This window comes from Rattus norvegicus, chromosome 19, assembly GCF_021556685.1.
Source record: "Rattus norvegicus strain SHRSP/BbbUtx chromosome 19, alternate assembly SHRSP_T2T, whole genome shotgun sequence".
Classification (NCBI taxonomy): domain Eukaryota; kingdom Metazoa; phylum Chordata; class Mammalia; order Rodentia; family Muridae; genus Rattus; species Rattus norvegicus.
The window spans coordinates 27221441-27244577 of NC_141552.1; the positions used below are offsets into that span (position 1 = coordinate 27221441).

Sequence of the window (23137 nt, forward strand, 5' to 3'; positions counted from 1 at the left end):
CATCACTTAGTGTCCATATTAGAGCAGATCTTTCACCTATTATCAATGATGACCATATTTATTCTGCACATCTGACAAAATACAGATCGAAATTAGCTTCCTGTTGGCCAGATTGGCATAATGAGTTTTTTGATTGTTAGCATGAAAATTATTTTAATCTAAGCAGTTTAGGGAAGAACCTCAAGGACACCCATAGTGAATGCAGCCTGCAGCTGTGAACACAGGTTTCTGTTGGAGAGCAGGCCTGTGCAGGCCCAGAACCTAGGTGGGACAGTTCAAGCTACCCTTTTTCCATGGCCAATCTGGGATCGTATTGAGAATGTATTTTTTCCAAGTGACTGATTTCCAATTTATGGAATTGAACTAACTTACTGAGAATGGAGGTGACTCAGGAGTTAAAGTACACAAGGACCAATCCAGTATGTCCACAAAAGCTTGCTGTCACCCCAGGGCTTTTAAAAGCTCAGCAGCTAGAGAAGCAATGTAGTATTTGGTTATTCTCATGCTTGGGTCTATTCATTCAGTATAAGCTGAACATGACACAAAAGAGTCATCTGTGTCACAATAGAAGCTAGTTGTAACTAGATTCCCCCCACACTATCACATCACCACCGTATTTGAGGTTCTCAGTTACTATCTAAGAACCTGGAAGAGGCCTGGGTCTTGCTACACAAACTCATAATTTATGTCTTCATGACACTGTGTGCTTTGTTCTGTTGATGCTACCATTGGCATACAATACCTTGGATACTTTGTGCTGACATTTGTGACATGAGACAATAGTTCATGTCATCCTAACCTGCATAAACTGTCCTTAGAGTACGGTGTAGTCAGAGGGGCCTTTTTTTTCTCTCTGAATTTTCAAAATATTTCCAGTCTTCAGACAAGTCTTCAGCCATTGTCCAGTGCCTGTCTTGAGATGTCCACATTGTCTCCTGGGAGTATTCATCCAGCCTGGTCTGTAATTTTGTAGAAGAGTAATAGGGTTCCAGCCCTAGGATTTAATTCAGTGTGATTGTACTTTCCAAACATGGTCAAAGCCCTACATTCCACCATAGCCTGTGTGCTTTAGAGAAAGAAAATAAAGAACCACATTGCACTTGAAATTTCTCCTCCAACAAAAGGAGAGCCTGCATAGGGCCTTTAAGTAACTCTAAGTCCCAGCTTCTGCATAACTCCCTCCATTGACTCCATTATTGGTGTATTTTCATTACTGCTCACTTTATTTTTGGTGTGCAAAGAACGTGTACCATGTCAGTAAAGTGTGTGTGTGTGTGTGTGTGTGTGTGTGTGTGTGTGAGAGAGAGAGAGAGAGAGAGTGAGAGAGAGAGAGAGAGTTTGTGTTTGTTTGTGTTTCTGTGCAGATGTTTGTGTATGTTCATCCATGAACTCACTATCAATTTTCATAAAATGACTTAGAAGACTGTAATGAAAACTGTCGAGGTGCATGCAGACGTGTGTTACTAGTGTCCCACGGCACCTGGCAGGTAACACTGAAATGGTGGTCTACTATAATACAGCCTAAAAACAGGCTGTGGATGGTTTACACAGAGATTGTGACGTCATCACCACGAGAGAGCAGCAAAAGCTTCATTTATCACATGCCGCTGTTACCAAGATGAGGCAAAGCCTTATCCTACAGAGAGTCTGGTATGATTTGATGGCAGGAAATAAACTTAGTACTAAAATCATTCAATTACAAACGAAGAGGATAATACAAAGAGTCATAGGAAGCAAGAGCTGTTTTTTGAGGAGATCCATAAGAGAAACAACCCCTTTCTGAAACTAAGTACACACCACAGTGTCAATACCTAAATTATCAAATCAGAAATGAAAAGGGGGATGAAGCAATAGACATGTGAGTGAATTCAACAATCATTAGGGCTTCTTCAGAGTCCTTCACTATAGAAAAGTGAAAAATCTATTTGATATTGGTAATTTTTCTACACAGATAACAAATACCAAGTTAAATCCAAATGTGGGATTTAACTCATAAGATTATTCTCATAAGAAAATAGATTTAAACGATGCCACTACAAAAATTAAAAAATATATATGAGGGCCACTAGGCTTTAATGCAGCCTTTCTACCAGACGTTTAATGACGACCTAATAACAATAGTGCTTCAATTATTCCTCTGATTTGAAAGAGAAGGAACATTGTCAAACCCCTTCTCTGAGTTTCTCTTTTTACCTAGAATTCCTGAGTCTGTTGCTTCTTCCATTGTCACCCCATCAATAGAGCTGAAGGGCGAGTCTGTCCCGCCCCAGAGGGTATCTGCCAGCTGACAGGGCTGGGTTTTGCTCTGCTTGCCCCCGCCCACGCCCCCGCCTCACACCCGCACTCGACATCGCCTCCGACCCATCCCCCCTCCCAGTCCCACCACCGCCCTCGACTCAGACCCGTCCCAACCCCCGCCCCCAGCCTGTCCTCGCCCCTACCCTGCCCCCGCCCCGACCCCCCCACACCCGTCCTCTCCTTCGCCCCCCCCCGCCTCCGCCCTCGCCGTCGCTGCTTGCGTTGCTACCATTCCGTCTTCGACTCCCCTGTTGACCCCACCGCCACTGCTGCTACCTTCTCCCACTTTTTCAGCCCAAGACTTTTGAGATCCCGGCTTGCAGCGCTCTGCACTAGGAGGCTAACGGAGGTGAGGAGAGCCTAAGGGACAGACCCCAGGCCTGGCCCCAGAGACTTGTGTCTCCCCCCTCCCCCAAAGTGCTTTCCCGCAGTTCTCCATTCTGGGTTCAGTTTGTGGGGACCCCAGCAGGTGGCAGGCTTTGCTGATCCTCAGGTGTGAGTCTGGGACAGTGGTGGGACTTATGGTTGAGGGAAGTCTTTCAGGCAAATGCAGGCTTTTCTCAAACTCTTGGACCATCTGGTGCCCTCCCTGGGGTCACAGGACCTGTGGAAGTGGGGAAGCCACTTTTCCCTGTCCTGTGTGACTTTCCCTGCAGAGTGAGCTCTCCTGCAGGAGGTACTCTCACATGCTTCTTTAAAAGCACCTGTTCCTCAGATCCAGATCAGCTGTGAAAACAGGCTTCTTCATGTCAGTGTGCCAGCTCCCCCTCCCAGCTCAGAGCTGCCACACCTAAGGATCCTCCAGCCCCAGTACTGGTTGGGTCTCATGGAGGAGTTAGAGCAAAGTGCCCCTTCTGAGAAGTGACTCAGAACAGAAGGTTCCTACAACCCAATGAGGTCTCTTCCAGTTGCCCTGTTCTTGGTTTGCACTGGTATAATTCTGAGTCCCAGATTGGCAGCCCACATTGCTGTGAGGGTTGCTGGAGATTTTGCCCTGCCCACAGAACAGAAGGTTCAGAAGAAAGGCCAGTTTGGCATAATGAATTCTTTTGATAGATGGCAACAAAATTATCTTAATCTAAGCAGTTTAGGGAGGAACCTCAAGAGCATCCATAGTGAATGCAGCCTGCAGCTGTGAACACACGTTTCTTTTGGAGAGCAGGCCTGTGCAAGCCCAGGACCTAGGTGGGACAGTTCAAGCTACCCTTTTTCCATGGCCAATCTGTGTTTGTATTGAGAAAGTATTTTTTTTCCAGTTGACTGATTTCCAACTTATGGAATGGAACTGACTTACTCAGAGTGGGGTTGACTTAGAGAGTTAAAGTACAGAAGGAATAATCCAGATGTCCACAAAAGCTTGCTGTCACACCAGGGCTTTTAAAAGCTCAGCAGCTAGAGAAGCAATGTAGTATTTGGTTATTCTCATGCTTAGGTCTAGTCATTCATTATAAGCTGAACATGACACAAAAGGAGTCATCTGTGTCACAATAGAAACTAGTTGTAACTAGACTTATACCACATTATCACATTATTACTATATTTGAGGTTCTCAGGTATGATCTTAGAAACTAGAAGGGGCCTGGTTCTTGCTACATATAGTCATATTCTATATCTTCACAACACTGTGTGATTTGCTCTGTTAATGTTACCATTGGCATTCAATACCTAGGATATTTTGTGCTGACATCTGTGACATGAGACAATAGTTCATGTCATCCCTTACCTGAATAAACTGTCCTTAGAGTACAGTGTAGTCGGAGGGGCCTTCTTTTCCTCTGAGATAGCAAAACATTTCCAGTCTTCATACAAGTCAGTCAGCCATTGTCCAGTGCCTGTCTTGAGATGTCCACATTGTCAGCTGAGAGTCTTCATCCAGCCTGCCCTGTAATTCTGTAGAACATTAATAGGGTTCCAGCCCTAGGAATTAATTCAGTGTTCTAGTACTTGCCAAATATGCTCAAAACCTAGTTTCCACCCTACCTCTGTGTGCTATACAGAAAGAAAATAAAGAACCCCATTGCACTTGAAGTTTAGCCTCCAACAGAAGGAGAGCCTGCACAGGGCCTTTAAATAACTCTAAGCCCCAGCTTCCCCACAACCCCGTCCATCCATTCCTTTATTGGTGTGTTTTCATTAATACTCACTTTCTTCTTTGTGTGGAAAGAATGTGCACCATGTCAGTAAAGTGTGTGTGTGCGTTTGTGTTTGTGCATGTTCATCCATGAACTCACTATAAATTTTCATAAAATCACTCAGAAGTCCCTAGTGAAAACTGTCGAGGTGCAGGCAGACTCATGTTACTACTGTCTCATGGCACCTTGCAGGGAGCACTGAAATCGTGGGCTACTTTAATACAGTCTAAAACGAGGCTGTGCATGGTTTTCAGTGAAATTGTGACGTCATCCCCACTACAGAGAGCAGCAAAAGCTTCATGTATCACATGCTGCTGTTACCAAGGTGAGGCAAAGCCTCATCCCATAGAGAGTCTGGTAGGATTTGATGGCAGGAAATAAACTCAGAACTAAAATCAATCACTTACAAACAAAGAGAATGATACAAAGAGCCAAGGAAAGCAAGAGCTGGCTTTTTTTTTTTTTTTTTTTTTGAGAAGATCCACAAGACAGACAAACCACAGAGCCTATATCTAAAGTCCCAAATCAGAAATGAAAAGGGGGATATAACAAAGGACACTGAGTGAATTCAACAATCATTAGGGCTTACTTCAGAGGCCTTTACTACAGAAAAGTGAAAAATCTATTTGATACTGGTGATTTTTCTAACAGATAACAAATACCAAGTTAAATACAGATCTGGGAAGGTAATGAATAATTCCCATAAGAAAATAGATACAGTCATTAAAGGCTGCCACTCCAAAAATTAAAAATAATAATAATCAGGGCCACATGGCTTTAATGCATCCTTTCTACCAGACTTTTAATGAAGACCCAATAACAATAGTGCTTCAATTATTCCACTGAATTGAAAGAGAAGGAACATTGCCAAACTCCTTCCCTGAGTTTCTCCTTTTACCTAGAATTCCTGAGTCTGTTGCTTCTTCCATTGTCACCCCATCAATAGAACCATTTAAAATGGGATGTAATCGATGTCTGGAGCCTCATTCTTTCCCTTGACCTCCATGCGGTGTCCAGAAGGCATGCCTGTTCTCATGGACATGGACTCATCTCTTTTTGCTGCAGCAAGAAGAAAGCCAGCAGAGGAGGCAGGAGCTTACAAAGAATCAGTAGGATTTCTAGAAAAGAAGCATCCAGATCTCCATTCTCAGAAAACCCCTGGCTTGCTCTAATGTGACTGGGTCCTCAGACACCAGCAGCCTTAGATGAGACCAAGGAAAGCTGTGCAGAGTCCTGGGTCCCCAGGTTCTTGACCTCCTGAGTGACAGCTGTAGACACGTCCTCCAGGGAATCCTTACAGCTGGTGACATCTGGACAAGGTGAACCAGATGCCAAAATGAGACATGGGAGAGAAATCCTAGACTGTTTGGAAGGAATCAGTCTCTGCTTTTGCTTCTGTCTCTGTGTGCCCTGCTGCTATGATGTTCATGGGGAGCTCTCATGCCAGTGGGTCTCCTCCTAATGTGTTTGTTGTTGCAGATGTCCTGGATGTTCTGGACCCCATCAGAACTCAGCCCGTGCTCAGTCACGTGGAGGTCAGCACCTTCCTGTCCATCAGGTTATGAGACCTGAGACAGTTGAGGTAACGGCAGTTGGCCTGGGTGAAGTGCTCACAGACTTGGACTCTCTTGCATGGCTGTGGCTTCAAGCAGATCTGTTTGTGGCTGTCTCCTTTGTAGTAACTTTTGCAGGAGAAAAGCATCCCCCTGTACCAGGAAGAAGGCCGGCTCCTCTTGGTTAAGCCCAGAAAGCTCATGATTCTTCAGGACCTGGAAGCTCTGTTCCTAAAAACTTGGTGTGGATATTTGCAGAGGTTTCTCTGGGATTTTGCATAATGACTCTGTCCCAGAAGTTTGAGCTTGCAGAGGCTTGGGCAATCTGTAGCATGGTCCCTGGATGCACTTGAGATTGAAGCCACAGGCTTCAGTAGTAGCCGCCACCTACAGCGTGATCCCTGCCTGATCTCCAGTCTCCAATAGGAATAAGCAGTCTTGCCCAGCAGCTCCTAGAGCTCTGCCTCTGGAGCCTGATCCTACTCTGCAGTTCCTTTAAGGTCATGCAGCCCCTGTGGGTCCACAGGATCTTGGTGATGAAACAGTCTGCCCCAGGATCCCCCATGGTGCACTATGGCTGCAGCTGCTCCGGCTTGTGAGCTGGACTCTGCTTCGTGGAGAAAGGAAACTGGAAAAGGGGATAACACATGAAATGGAAATGAAGAAAATAACCAGTAAAAATTAAAAGAATTAAAGTCATCATCTCAGGAGAATGAGTGGGAAGCCAGGTCCTTAAGCAGGCAGGTTCTCCACAACAATGCATGCTGGGTTCAAGACTGGACATGAGGTGCCCTGAGCTTGGGACTGCCAGGCTCCTACTGGGAAGAGAGCATTCTTCTTCATTTCCGTAAGTCTCTCTAGATTTCTTTTAAGGCTTTCATCTCATCATTGACTTTCCCAATGACCTTTTATGACAAGCCATTATGGTTAACAAGAATTAAGTAAGGGCTCATTGAGCTGTTGGTAGTTGGAGGTCTGGGGGAAGCCCTGGACAGAGAGATCTTGCCTGCCAGGGGTGGGATGTGCATGGTGGGAGGGACTAGTGGAGTGTCATTGGCCTCAGTATGCACAGGCTTGGGGCTGGTGCCTGGCTGCCTGGTGCGCCTCTGTGGCTACTTGGCCTGGGTCCCACCGCAGATGCCCATGGTGGTTGCTGGCCATTTGTGCTTGCTCTCCCTGTCCTCCGGGCTTCTGGCGGGGCTGACCACAGCCTTGAACATGGACAACCGTGGACAAAGTGGGCCGGAAATCGGAGGATCATGGGAGCATCTTCAACTTCCCCCTCCCCAAGCACTGGCAGTTGCAGCTGGAGGACAAGCCACTGTGAGTTTCCCCACATCCAGGCAGGTGTTCTGCACCACCAGGAGAGCAAGGGCAAGCACTGCTGCCACCAGTCCCACATGCGCAAGGCCTATTTGCTGACTGGCAGGGCTTCACTTTGCTCTGCCTGGCTCTGCTTTGCCTTGCTCTGCCCTGTGGGCTCTCACTTCTTTGGCCAAAGACTGTTGAGATCCCGGCTTGCCTCACCTTTCAATAGGCACCTCTGTGAAGTGAGGAGAACCAAAGGGACAGAAGGCTGACCTGGCCCTGGAGACTTGTGTCTCCCCCTCCACCAAAGTGCTTTCCTCAGTTCTCCACTCTGGTTTTAGTTTGCAGGGATCCCAGCAGGTGGCAGGCTTTGCTGAGCCTCCCCTGTGAGAAGGGGACAGTGGTGGGACTTATGGTTGTGGGAAGACTTTCAGGGAGATGCAGGCTTTCTCAAACTCTCCGACCATCCATCCAGTGCCCTCCCTGGTTCCCATTCCCTGTGTTTGTTGCGAAGTCACTTTTCGCTGTCCTGTGTGACTTTCCCTGCAGACTGGGCTCTCCTGCAGGAGATACTCTCACATGCTTCTTTAAAAGCCCCTGTTCCTCAGATCTAGATCAGCTGTGAAAACAGGCTTCTCCATGCCAGGGTGAGAGCTACCCCTCCCAGCTCAGAGCTGCAACACCATAGGATCCTCAGGCCCCAGTGCTGGGTGGGTCCCATGGAAGAGTTAGAGGAAAGCTTCCCTTCTGAGAAGTGACTTAACACAGAAGGTTCACAAGTGACAGTCAACCCCCAAGTATTTCTTCCAGGAGAAAGCACTCAGCTCTCCCCTTTAAACAGTGTAGGCTCCCACATGGCCCAGTTTTGTGATTGGGGAAGATTTTCTGGAGCTTAGTTGGCCAGTCAGAGTGGGGCTACATTTTTTTTTTCTTTATTAACTTGAGTATTTCTTATTTACATTTTGATTGTATTCTCTTTCCCAGTTACCGGGCCAACATCCTCCTAACCCCCCTCTTCTATATGGCTGTTCCCCTCCCCATCCTCCCTCCATTACCACCCTCCCCCCAACAATCACGTTCACTGGGGGTTCAGTCTTGGCAGGACCAAGGGCTTCCCCTTCCACTGTGCCCTTACTAGGATATTCATTGCTACCTATGAGGTCAGAGTCCAGGGTCAGTCCATGTACAGTCTTTAGGTAGTGGCTTAGTCCCTGGAATCTCTGGTTGCTTGTCATTGTTGTACATATGGGGTCTCGAGCCCCTTCAAGCTCTTCCAGTTCTTTCTCTGATTCCTTCAATGGGGGTCCGGTTCTCAGTTCAGTGGTTTAATGATGGCATTCGCCTATGTATTTGCCGCATTCTGGCTGTGTCTCTCAGGAGCGATCTACATCCGGCTCCTGTAGGCCTGCACTTCTTTGCTTCATCCATCTTATCTAATTGGGTGGCTGTATATGTATGGGCCACATGTGGGGCAGGCTCTGAATGGGTGTTCCTTCTGCCTCTGTTTTAATATTTGCCTCTCTATTCCCTCCCAAGGGTATTCTTGTTCCTCTTTTAAAGAAGGAGTGAAGCATTCACTTTTTGGTCATCCTTCTTGATTTTCATGTGTTCTGTGCATCTAGGGTAATTCAAGCATTTGGGCTAATATCCACTTATCAATGAGTGCATACCATGTGTGTTTTTCTGTGATTGCGTTACCTCACTCTGGATGATATTTTCCAGTTCCATCCATTTTGCCTATGAATTTCATAAAATCATTGTTTTTGATAGCCGAGTAATATTCCATTGTGTAGATGTACCACATTTTCTGTATCCATTCCTCTGTTGGGTTCTTTCCAGCTTCTGGCTATTATAAATAAGGCTGCTATGAACATAGTGGAGCACGTGTCTTTTTTATATGTTGGGGCATCTTTTGGGTATATGCCCAAGAGAGGTATAGCTCGGTCCTCAGGTAGTTCAATGTCCAATTTTCTGAGAAACCTCCAACTGATTTCCAGAATGGTTGTACCAGTCTGCCTTCCACCAACAATGGAGGAGTGTTCCTCTTTCTCCACATCCTGGCCAGCATTTGCTGTCACCTGAGTTTTTGATCTTAGCCATTCTCACAGCTGTGAGGTGAAATCTCAGGGTTGTTTTGATTTGCATTTCCCTTATGACTAAAGAAGTTGAACATTTCTTTCGGTGTTTCTCAGCCATTTGGCATTCCTCAGCTGTGAATTCTTTGTTTGCCTCTGAACTCCATTTTTTAATAGGGTTATTTGACTCCCTGCGGTCTAACTTCTTGAGTTCTTTGTATATTTTGGATATAAGCCCTCTATCGGTTGTAGAATTGGTAAAGATCTTTTCCCAATCTGTTGGTGGGGCTACATTCTTAATCCATACTCATTCACACAACAGAACATCTTCCTCCCCACCCAGGAGGCCTTGACTTGAACCCAGGTCCTTCCAGGACCAACAGACCTGAGAGAACAGATTGCAGCACAAGAGAGAAAAGAAGCCAGAATAGTTTAAACTGGAGAAAACCCCCATATAGGCCGTTTACCAAGTTTAGGGGTTTGCATATTGTGGACTTCAGAATCTTAAGGTCAGATTTTTCTGTTTAGAACTTATAGGTGAAGCTGAAGTCTACTGAGGGTGGGATCATCCCAGGCAGGGAGGGGATCTGACTCTGCAGGCCTGGCCACCCTCTGCATTCTCCCAAAAATAATTTTTAGTCAGCTGTAAATCTGAAGTGAAATTTGTTTTTTGTCAACTCAAACGGTTGACATTTCGAGTCTCACACACCATGTGAGAGACACACATTTATCCACAGGGGATTTGAACTTACTTCTATAGAAATGACTGTGGGCCAACAGAGGGAAAGCATTCTTGCCTTTAGCATTCTGTCTGTATCAGAGACTACATGGACTGGCTTCCTGGACAGACATGTCCAAGCAGACAGACATTGTAATGAGGGAAAACTTAGGCAAGAAATGACCTGGGGACAGTGATTTCAGATTGTGCCTTTAGCCAGGAATCTCTGTTGTCATTATGGCAAGCAGTCTTGGGCCTGCCAAAACTTGTCAGTATTTCAGGGCTCTTACAACTGCTCCAGGTACTTCTGAGGTGAAAGCCTTTCATTAAAAAAAAAAAGTTTATAGAGCAATATTTCTCCACCTGTGGGTGACAACTGCTTCACAGAGATTGCATATCAGATACCTTGTACATTATGACACATAAGAGTAGCAATATTATTTATGAAGTAGCAGTGAAATAATTTTATGGAGGGGATCATCACAGCATGAAGAGCTGTATTAAAGGGTTGCATCATTAGGAGTGTTTTGAACCACTGTCATAGAAGCTGACACATGGGAGCAGACTCCTCAGCTGAGTAGAGACCCACGACAAGGGATACTGTGTCCCACCCTAGAACCCAGAGGCAGAATCTATCCCAGGAGTCTGTGGGTCACCTTGTCTTAAATTCTCCCAGGGTCAAGAATAGCATTGATCATCTCAGCAGAGTCAGCTTGCACAGCCCACATCAGGCCCATGGCTTCCCTTTACAGAGAAGGATGTGGGTCTGAGTGACAGCCAGTGAGAATGAGGGGACCCTGACACTCATTTGCTTTGAGCTGTGGTTTCTTCACCTGTAAAATGGGGGTGTTTCTGCTGAATTGGGTTGTTGTGGAGATTAACAGAACATACAACCTGCTCAGTGTCTGCCTGGCATGGACCCTGCTGGTTAAATGGAAGCTGTCGATGATGACGAAATTAAAAGTAGAATTTCTAGCCAGATAGTGTTAGTTGTGGGGCGCCATACAAGTGTTCTAAGCATTTTCTGATTCTAAGACCGCCTCGCATTACAACCTAAGGCTCTTGATTTAAATTTTAAAAAAAGAATAAATATAAAATACCAATATGAAAAAATCATAATCAGAAATGAGCTAATTCCTGCGAAGTCATTTAGCTTTACATTTTCTGCTTCTATATTCCAGGCATCTAGAGTAGCACTATCCGAGATCCTAAAGCCTTCTATTATGGTGCTACCCATTCATTCCTCTCTCCTTGAGGACTTCTCAGGTGACTTACCAGAATCAGATGGCTTTTAAGATTGTTCCCATCAGGTGCGATCTCTTTGTCCATGGGCCTTGCCCAAAGCTGCAGGGCCAACCTGTTGTTTTACAATCCAAAATTCCAGACATTAAGTTTACCAATGAAGTTTCAGGAGTCAGATGCTGAAGTCAAGTAAAGCTCCCAACTGTCTTTCCTGATTCACTGACCTCCCAGAAGAAGAGCAGTCCTGTTCCCTCTGAACACTTTCTTAAAAATCCTTTAACTCAAAAACTTTCCATTGGTTTAGTTATCTAGATTTCCTTTCACGTTGTGTCTTGATCTGCTGGACGTACGTGCACTTTTTACCTTTGCCATAAATGTGTGTGGTAGGTGAGCCATACCGTAATTAAGTCCATGTTTACATGAATAAACAACTCTTGCTTTAAATGTCTGTGCCATGGCCCTGCTATACCACACACTAGTTTTTCAGTAAATAATACATTCTTGGAGATCACAGTGTGATCAAATATTTTGTAACATGACTTAGTAACGTTCCCTCGATTTTATAAATCAATTTCTTTGACGAGGATTCTGGGTGTTGTCTGTCAGGTCTGAGTGCATCATCTTGGGAATCCCAAGGAACATCAAACTTGGGCTTTTGAAACTGTTGCATATGGCCAACCCGGAGCAAAAACCACCCAGGAATCTACTGATACTTGACACACATTAATTCACCTGCCTTTTTCATATAGTTTATGGCAAGAGGTCACCATTCTTGACCTTGTTTCATTATAAAACGTGGACCTAATTGTAAGAGTTGGGATCAAGGAGATCACCCCACAAATCACAAAATACCCATCTCAGATAATCATGTATGGTTTATTGAATACAAAACATCCATGAATTTCAGGACAGAATTAAAAGTCCAAACCTAAGGATAATAGAATAGAAGAGAATTTAGATTTCCAGTTCACAGGTCCAGTAAGCATATTCAGTAAATCATAGCAGAAAACATCCATAAGGTAAAGGAAGAAAAGGCCATGAAGGTACAACAGCCTACAGAATGCCAATTTAATCATACCAGAAACAATTCCTCCATTAACATAATAATTAAAACACTGAATGCACAGATCAAAGAAAGATCATTAGAAGGGGTAAGGTATAAATAACCAGTAACAAATAAGTTCAGACCTATCTGAATTACACCAGACTTCTCAACAGAGACTCCAAAAGCCAGAAAATCTTGGGCAGATGTAATGCGGACCAAGGATCCTATACCCAGCATAATTCTCAATCACCATAAATGGAGAAACCAAAATATTTCATGACAAAACCAAATTTTTTTTTTTTTGGTTCTTTTTTTCGGAGCTGGGGACCGAACCCAGGGCCTTGCGCTTCCTAGGTAAGCGCTCTACCACTGAGCTAAATCCTCAGCCCCAGACAAAACCAAATTTAAACAATATTTTTCTCTAAGAAAGCACAACAGAGGATTGTAGTAGGGAAACTCCAAGACAATGAGCTAAACTATACCCAAGAAAAACCAAGAAATGAATCATCTCTCAATAATTTCAAAAAATGAAGCACACAATCACCATTTCACCCATAACCAGAAAAAGAAGAGAAAGCAGCAACTATTGGTCTTTAATATCTAACCAGACCCTCTGTCACCAATCCCCCAGCTCCTAGGGAATAAACTGCCAGCCAAAGTATATACAGGGTCTATGGTTCTAGGTAACTGTGTAGAAGAGGACTGATTTAAGTGGCACCCACGTGGCGGGAGGCCATTGACAACGCTGAGGCCTGTTGCCCACCAAAAGTAGATGCTGGAGTTGTGAGGTGGGAATGGATATGTGTAGGTGGGGGAACACTGTCATATAGGCAAAGCTGAGCAGAAATGGGATGTAAGATATGATGAGGGGAGTGTGGAAAGCAGGACAACAGTTGAAATGTAAATAAATAAAATAACCAATTAATAAAAAAATAGCCAAAAATAAAATAAAAAGTGAAAAGGTAAAAGAAAACTTACACCAAAACAAAACAAAAGAAATCCTTGTAGTGGATTGGCCTAATTCTGCTTGTATTTTAATGCTAATATGTAGAACTCAAGACTGGTTAACCTCCAAAAACTGACCCTGCTCCCAGTTAACTGTGATTATAAAGAAGCCAACAGCCAACAGCTGCACAGTAGAGAGATGGGGGAGGTGAGCTTTGAGGGCTTTGCTAGAGAGGATCATGAGGAGGGAAGAAGGAGGAAGAAGCTGCCAGAGAATAAAGGAAGAACATGTGTGATGGAGAGGAGAGAGGAAGAGGACAGCAGCCATGGTTAAGGGAGAGGAGAGCCTGGTCCTGAGGGCTGTCCAAGTGCAACAAAGAGCAGCCAAGATGCTACACAGTCAGTAAGAGTTGAGCGTTATTGTTTGGAAAGTAGATCTGATACCATGGAGGGCAGGCAGCTGCCCAGCTACTGTGCTGATCAAGGCATATGATGAATAAATTTACAAAATATGTATAACCAGTAAGGAGCTCTATAGAGGATCCTAAAAGGAATACTTTAGTTTGAAGAGAAGGATAAAATACCAGAGGAAACAGGAAATAATTTAACAAAACTAGAACAGTCAATCAAAAGAAGCCAATAAAACCCACAAAAATTAACAAAATTAAATACATAGGTTTAAATAATATTTGCACGTCACTTAACTCAATTCCCCAGTAAACAGACATACATTTAGCCAGAAAGAGGATCACCATCATGAGAGATGTAGAGGATATACTAGGGAAACAGACCTAAGACACAGGTCCCTATAGCAATTCTATGCAGTTTCTCTATCCAGCTGACAGAATAGATTTCAAACCAATCCTGTCCAGAAGATGTAAGGACATTCATTTCATACTTTGCAATTACAAAAGATACTACAATTCTAAATATATACATATTAAACACAGCAGTCACAAATTTAAATATATAATTATCAGATAGATCTGAAATTACCCATTAGCTATAATAGTGGTTGTGATTGTTTTTAATAGTCTATTCTGACCACTTGGCAGATCACATGCAAATAAACAAAAGAGGAGGAGCAGAATTCAGTGACATCATCAGTCAAATGGACCTAACAAACTACACTGAACTATACATATATTTTCTATCAGCCTGTGGATCTGTCTCCAAAATTGACCACGGATTAGGACACAGAACAGCCCTCAGGAAAGATAAGAAAGCTGAAGTAGTGTCATGCATTCTATCTGAGCACAAAGGAATCAAACTGGTATCACACAATAGAAAGTGCAGTCAGTACACACTCTCGTGGAAGGTCAGCAACACAAACAACACACTACTGAAAGGGCCAAGGGAGAAGCACATAAGGAAAAATTAAAATTCCTAGAAATGAGTGACAATGAAAACACAACCACCACAGATCTATGCGATACAACATAGTTTTAGGAATTATGTTGCAGTCAGCAAAGCCAGAGCAGTGGACCCATCTAATCCCTTTGTCATGCATCAGAAGTAGAGAATGTGGACTGTGCCCTGTTGGGTTAATGCCTTGAACTGGCTCACCACATTCCCAATTTCCCTTTGCAATGATAACATATTTTTGGCATTACACATTGAATGTATGCAATTTGCCTTTTGATTTCATAGGGGAATAATTAAGGGACTTCCTGGAGGGTCGAAAAGCACTGTGGATAAACTGTGTAGAGACTGAAAGACTACAGGGGTTTTGGAAGCTGAGCTAATGTATTTTTATTATGATATGTTTAAGAACCTATGGGGAATTGGGAGTGGAATATGGTGATTTGAATGATAATGGCCCCCATAAACTCACATATATGAATGTTTGTTGCTGGTTAGTGGAAATATTCGGGAAGAATTATAAGATATGGATTTGTTGGAGGAGTGTATGGGATTGGGCTTTGAGGTTCCCAAATTCAACACCATCTATAGTTAACACTAACTTTCTCTGTCTCTGACTTGCACATATGATGTAAGCTCTCAGCCAGTTCTCTAGAAACATGGTGTCCTACCTGCTGCCGTGTACCCCAGCATAATATTCATAGACTCATGATCCTTGAAACTGTAAGCTGAAATAAACTCTTTCTTCTACAAGTTCCCTTGCTCATGGTGTCTCTTCACAGCATAGAAAAGAAACTAAGATTGGAAGGAACAGTTAAGTGAAAAATTTCTCAATAATATCCTGGAAAATAAAATTCAGACATTTACCAAAAGTGTCAGGTACTGTGATCAAGCTGGCTTGACTGCAGAGGTGCAAGAATGTTTCAACAAATACAAATGAATAAACAATGCACCACAGAAAACCAAGAACAGGAAACACACGATCACTGCAGTAGAGGCAGACAATCTCTTTGGCAAAATCCCACAGTGATTAATGCAAAAGTCCTGGAGAATCTGGGATATGGAGAAGACATACCTTAACATTATAAAGGCGATATGCAAGGCCAACAGCATCCTAACTGGAGGAAATCATAGTGGATTTCCACTAAAATCAGGAATAAGTCACAGATGTTCATTCTTTTCATCTAATTCAACTAGTATGTGAAGTCTTATCCAAACAATATGACAATAGAGAGATGGAAAGGCATGTCAATATGAAAGAAAGCAGTCAGAGTATTCTCATTTGCCGGCGATATGATCCATATATAAAGACCACTACGAAACCACTAGCAAACTCCTATGGCTCATGGACACATTCACTAAAATCACAGTAAAATCAATAGAACTCCTGTATACCAACAATAAATATGACGAAAGAAGCCAAGAAAACAAACCCATTCAGAATAAAAATCTTGTAATATCTAAGGAAGTAAAGACTTGTTAAAATGAAATCATTAGGAAAAATAAAAAAAACTGAAGAAACCAGAAAATGAAGAGGCCTCTCATTTTCATGTATCAGTATGATTTATATTATTATATTGTATCCTACCAGAGTCATCTACAGGTTTAAATCCATCCCATTATAATCCCAATACAGAGCTTCATGGGAATGAAAAAAAAAAATCTCAGAAGTCACATGAAAGCACAAATGAGCAGGGCAGTCAGACACGGCTAACTAATAAGACAGTAAAGCACTGCGGGAGGCATCACCTTTAATGATTTCACGTTCATTTTGGGGAATAGTAAAAAAGAAAACAAGCATGTTAATATCATGAGAGCAGACACAGTGCCTAATGGAATAAAATTGAAGAGCCTGATATTGGCCTATGTTCTTATCAGCATTTGGGTTTTGAGAAAAAGGAAAACAAACAAACAAAACAAAAAACTCACAACCACCCCTCCCACCACCACACACAAGTGCAGTTTTCAACCTGTGGGTTGCAAGCCCTTCAGGGAACAACCACATATGAGACATACTTTATACATGCTATTTACATTACAATTCAAAACAGTAGCCACCTTACATTTATGACTTAGCAATGAAATAATTTGGTAGTTGGGGTTGGTTACCACAATGTGAAGAACTGTATTCCTTGAGTTGTTCTTGGTCATAGTATTTTTCTGCAGTAACAGAAATGTGACTGATATATAAACTGGTACCGAAGTGAGTGGAGATGTTTGTGAGGAATCTCTTGATTTTTTGGAGGAGGGTGGGAGACTTTGGATTGGGAAAACTGTTGAATTATTTAAGGAGATCTTAACAGTTCTTTTAGTTTGCCACATGGGAGACATAAGTATTGTGAGTCTGTGCAAAATAGAGCCTCTCTATGAGACTTCAAAGGATGGCAGGAACTCTATTGGTGACTGGCTTAGAAGCAATTGATATAATTTTGGCCAACAATCTGTCTCTTTTCTGCCTGTTTACTAAGAAGTGACCTGAAGATAAATAAAAAGCTAATTGACTAATTGTTTTGAGCAAACTTCAAGGGGTAGATATCCGGTGACCTTCCTCATATGGTAGGAATGTGTGTTTGTATTTTTCATTGTTAATGTATCCAGGACTTCAGTTAATACTGCCACATTCAGGGTCTGGACGCATAGGAAACTGCAAGATCTCCCAGGATTTGGAAAATATCCCAATTGTTGTAAGGTCCCCAAAACATGTTGTCACCCCACACACATTGGGAAGCAACCTAAAGGAACATGACCCCCTCATTCTCAAGAGGAAGGGTGGGTGGGTGGTTATTTGTCTGCCGTGGGCTGTAGATGATTATTGTCAGTTAGGGGGTTGGTTGCAAGTTCTTACTGGCCATGGTCAGGGAGGAAACAGTAAAGCAGATTCGTATCAGGAATGTCTTTCTTCCTTTCTCTTTGTCTCCTCAATTCTCTGTCTAATGTTGTGGGAAATCAGGAGAAGGGACTAAAATGACAAAATCATAGATCACTGTATCTCTATTTATACTAGAAAGCAATACCAAGTCTCAAATATTTTAGGATGTCATGGATTTTTGAATGATGATAGAATTTAAAATTGTACTTGCATAAATGATTCAATTCACTTTTAAGATATAAGTATATGCAACTTATTCACAATGTGGTGTAAAATTCTAATTTTATAAAATTACTACTGCACACTGCCGTGGATAATTAAGGAATTCAAGCTAGTACTTTCCAACTATAAATAATCAGTCTTCCAGTCATGTTAGGTACTGCTTTAGTTAGGTACAGAAATAAGCTTTATTTAACTTCCTGTGTATGTTTTTAAAGTTAAGTAGGAAGTAAATCCCTTGGGAAAAAAAGCCACATTTGTCCACTGAGATAGACATTACATACAAAGGTGGTTCTCAAATCCTTTAGAGATCTGAAGAATCTGCCATTTCAGATGTCCTAATAGTTAAAGGCTTTTCACAGTGGGAGAGACCTCAACTCCTGGTAGTGTCCCCAATCTATTCTGAAAAAGATGATGGGCTCTAAAGTACCATTGGATGAAATACTACCCACTTACCTCTACTGCTGCCAGAAAGCTGTCCAGACTGTGCAGAAGTTGACCATGGGGAAGTCTGTGTCCCAGTTTTTGGAAAAAAAAAATAGGATAGTCCTTCAAGTGACCTGCTTCAAAGGATTGTTGTCAGAGCTCCTGGCCCAGTGAGTTGAAGGTGGATGCCACAGTGACACAGGAATATTTGCTGACTGACTCCCAGGGTAGCCAACAATTTCTGTCATTTCTTTAGATTTGGAAGCTGTTTGCTCTGAATTTCCTTTTATTCAGGCAACATTTCTCCTCCTCAGATCTTGGATGGGGTTGAAGATTAGATAGTTTAGTCTTAACCTTTTCTTGTTATGAGAATCAGAAAAACAAACTTGTTCACCATCGTGCAGAAATGTGACAGCCAGGAACCTGGACAGGAACAGGGTGGACATGGGAGGCTCAGAAAGCAGGGCTCTATGGACAGTCCACAGCAGTATCAAAACTCCTGCGATAACCGCTCTGGCACCATACGTCCTGAGAGAGGATGGGGATGCCAGGAGAGTGTGCGTGATCTGCCCACTGCCTGGGACTTTTAAAAGCTTGTACCACCCCCGAGCACATAGAAGAGCTTGAGCAGAAAGAGGCCGATGCCCAGAAGCCGCTGCTGTGGTAGGAGGCAGTTATGGCGGTTGGAGGTGGGGGTAGAGGTGGAGGAGGGATGGGAGAAGACCGAGGAGTTTCCCCAAAAGACAAGAACAGACACCATCCTTACTACTCCAGAACCCACGCCAATCCTACCCCACCCCTAAAATGCCCAGTCCACTGCCAAACCTCCCCATGCCAAGCATTCACAGCTTCATCCCCACTGTGCTTATTTCTTATTTTTTTTTAACTTCTTATTTATTCTCTGTAAACCTCACATCCTGCAGCTGAACTCCATTCATCTGCCCTCCCCTCAGGTCTGCACTCCACCCTTGCATCCTGCTCTAAATCAGAGCAAAAATAATCTTCGTGTGGAAGCTGAATAAAGAAAAAGAAAAAGAAAATTTGTACGCAAAAAATGTGTCAAATTTTAAGGATGAAAGACATAAATGCTTAAATTGTTTGGAATTAATGAAAGGACATTTGGTCTCAGAAGACTTATTATGGTTAATAAATGCAAGTTATGATAGATAAGGGATACAAAGCTTAAAAAGTGATAGAAAATGATTTAGGTACAAAATTTTAGACTAATATAATTTAGATAATGAAGTACCTTCTCCAATTTTGCAAAATACGAATGGACAGAATATTGTGACAGTAATTCTTACCTGATGCATCTCATAAGTTTTCTTATTTTATCTAGCTTATTAATGTTAAATTAAAGGTATTTCTTGGAGTAAAAGGGGAAATGCTGAGGTGACCTCCCTTTGTACAAAGGTGTGTCAACTTTCAATTGTTAGTTCTGTACTGGCAGTGAGCTAAGTGCTGGCAGGATTTCTCTTGTCATTTCTATGTCCCATCATCAGCTTTGCTATTTTGTGGATGTTTGTCCTTCTCACCAGCTCAACACAAGCTAAGAGATGTATCAGGTGTTGTCTCACTGCCGACTGGATGTAATAAAGATCTGATGGCCAAGAGCTGCTTTAGGAAGTATGTGGGCAGAACTTCTGGGCATAGAGAGGGACATAGGCAGAGGCAAGCTGAAGCAGGAGATTCAGAATAGACATGGGCAGGAAGAGATATGGAACAGACCACGGCAGAGGGGTAAATAGCTAACCAGCAGGTGGGTCTCAATGGTAGAAGAATAGGGTTAAATTTTAGAGAAGATGAGGGACTGCCCAGTGAAAGGCCTAAGATTCAAACTATGTTCGAATTCTCCATGTCCCATTTACATCTCAGGCAGCTCTGTGAAAATAGTACACAATACAGTATTAACATGGCTTTGAGTCTGTGGTTTGGTTACTTTTGGACACTGTTCCTCAAGACTGCAGGAGAAGGAACAACACACAGGGCAAACACATGAAAACCATGTGCAGCTTAGAGTGGAAAAGATCACTAAGAAGTTTAATGTCACAGCAAAGTCATGTGCTGAAGAGGAGGGTGACATAGTTAAGGAGATGAATGTTATTAACGATAAGCCTCCTGCCTCTGTGCTGTAGAGATGTGGAAGGTGTCCTCAGGGCAAGACTCTGCTCAATTAATGTTCCAACTTGGAAAAGGGAGCTCAATAGATTTCGTGCTCCTACAAAGCAAGTGCATAGGGAAGCTGCTGCAGTTGTCATCCAAGGAGGCAGCTGACAGGTCAGTGCACCTCATGTGGCACGGAATTTGGAGGAAAAAAGATTTTAAGATTCAGGATGACATGAACAGGACCAGGCGACTCTCACATTTATGTTTTTATTATTTGAGGCTTGAATTAGAATGATACTCATAGTCTGATGTTTTTTAGTTTTCTTTCATTATTTTATCTACATTTCCAACTTATCTCCCACTCCGCGTTCCTCTACATGACCCCCTCTTCTGTCCCCCACACCCTCTCCCTATGAGATTGCTCCTCCCCCCGCCAATTCACTCCCGCCTCAGAGGCCTAAGTTCCAATATCATGGTTCATGAAGCTTCCTCAGAAACAAGGTTCTCCCGTCCCAGTGATCCCAGATAAGCTAGTCCTCTGCTACATATCTACCTGGAGACATGGGCACACCCTGATTCTTTTATTAGTTACCTTAGTTAAGGTGTCTCTTCACAGCAATAGAGCAGTGACTGACAGGCTTAAATTCACTTTGCATCCCAATTGCTGTCCTTTCTCTTGTTACTTCTCTCCCACAGTTCCTCCCCAATGTCCTCACACCATCTCCTCTGAGAGAGTAGAGGAATATCCCTCAGAGTGTGCCTCCACCAAGACACATCAAGTTTTTGTAGGGCTGGTGGACCTTCTCCCACTGAGGCCAGGGAAGACACCTGAGTTAGGGTATCAGATTTCACAGACAGGCAAACCTTTGGGGATAGCCTCGGCTCCAGTTACTTACAACAGTGTATGTAATACTGTATTAAACTTAGTAAGGTTTATTTACCTTCACCTGGCAACTCATCCTGAGAAACAGTGCTCTGGCCTGATGCTTTTGTTTTCAGCCCTATCTTCCTCTTTCTTCTGTGCTTACCACTGTAACACAGGAGAAGCTTCTAATATTCATGTTGCCAGATCTTTCCGGTCTTGGGGGATAATTCTATTCTGAGTTGTATATGGATGTAATATCTTCTTTACGTATGATGAATATATACTTCAGGAAAGGACTGCTTCCTTGTTTCTATTAAGATCTAATATGACGAAAGGATTCTGATTAATATTCCAGAATCGTAGGCCACCAGGTTGGTATGTCATCACTCACTGAAGTGAGGTGAATTTTATAACACCTTTTGGCCACCCACTTTCAATGTCATTATGTGGTATTGCCTTAGGCTCTTTTCTACATTCCCCTGCCTTTGGCTGAGTATATGTTTGAGGTCTCTCTGTGACTGTGCAAAGAAGTAAGAGCTAGGGCTGGGCCACAAAATAAGAAAGTACTTGTTCATCCAAAAACAAAAACAAAAAACAAACAAACAACCAAAAAAGGCTCTAGGGTAAAATATTGGTGCTAGTGCTGAACTGAACTGCCGGAGGTAATTTTTTTTAAAGTAAGTAACTCTATCTTGGGGCTGATAATATGAATCAAATATCCTGCAACATAAGTTTGCAATGTTGCCTGCATTTTATAAATCAAGTCTGACCACCGTTTTGGTTGTTTCCAATCATGTCTGAGTGCATCATCATGGGAACCCCAAAGAAAATCAGAAATGGGTCCTTGAAGCTGATGCACAGGGCCAGTATAGACCTGAATATTACAGAGGACACCTTGATTTTTAACACAAGGGATCATTTCTCCATCCTTCTTGTCACATAATTTATGACAAGATGTCACCTTTCCTAACCTTAGCTTCTTTTCCTAAGTGCTGCCGAAGGGAAGATTTGGTGTCAAGAGGTCTGGACTCAGACCACAGGAACACTGAATTCATTTAAATAGGTGTAGTTTATTGAATGCACACCAATACAGTTCAACCAGAGCAACAGCTCACAACTGTGTACTGGACATTGCTAGGCCCAGCTCATTGCAAAATCCACATGGGCTAAAGCACAAGTGCTGGAAATGCTGCTGTCTATGGGCCCTGACTCGGGTCATTTTACACATAATTGTTCCTATTTTCCTTGAATCTAATGGGTCCTATGTGAAGCTCATAGTGGGGGAACTTGTTAAGATTAACAAACCTCGTAACATACAGAACATAACAGGGTATGTGACCAGCACCACACAGTTCAATGTCAGGTTTTTTTGTTTTTTGTTAGTTTGTTTGTTGGCATCCATGATGTGGAGGCGTATTACAGAACAATAGGAAAGAGCTGGCTGCTGTGTAACAAATTTGCTGCTATTAAGGTAGGTATGGGAGCAAGACCTCAGCAGTAGCCCTTAAGATGGGAAGGAGATGATGTGTTTGATAACTGAAAGGAGCTGCCTCAGCTGTATTTCTCTGCCTGCTCAGTGCCCATTCACCATCACTCTGTCCCTGAAGAGGAACTCAAGGTCTGCCCCCTGCTGCCTGTGAGCCAGGACTAGGCACAGAAAGGCAAGGCCACAGCACTGGTTTCAAATTCCTCAGTAATGCTGGATTTCCAATAATGTACTTGTATACACAAATACAGTGTGGTAAGTTACAATATATACTAATCATTTCTTACATAGGGCAACAGTTGATTGACTACAACTAATTCTATTTAAGAAAAGAGAAAGAAACCTGGCTCTTGTGGAAATATACAAAGAAATATCTACGATGCTGGGGAATGAATTCTGCCATGGACTAAACTCAGAATGGGGGCGGGGGTTGGAAGAAAGATGCATGGTTAAATAGCCCACCGGGTTCAAATTGTGTCAGCTTGATG

General features: G+C 42.9%; 1 protein-coding gene and 1 pseudogene across 1 annotated transcript in view; both read right to left on the reverse strand.

Annotated features, from left to right (window-relative positions):
- The window catches only part of LOC147999299 (disks large homolog 5-like), a 41208-nt gene extending 22351 nt beyond the window's left edge, over nt 1–18857 (reverse strand). Inside the window, exons 1-2 of the mRNA XM_087596538.1 lie at nt 18223–18857; nt 4022–4188 (exon numbers count right to left, since the gene is read on the reverse strand). The gene's annotated coding sequence lies outside the window, so the exon portion shown is untranslated. The remainder of the gene's footprint in view (nt 1–4021; nt 4189–18222) is intronic.
- On the reverse strand, nt 5261–6548 carry LOC147999301 (zinc finger CCCH-type antiviral protein 1 pseudogene; annotated as a pseudogene).
- Nucleotides 18858–23137: the final 4280 nt, after the last annotated feature.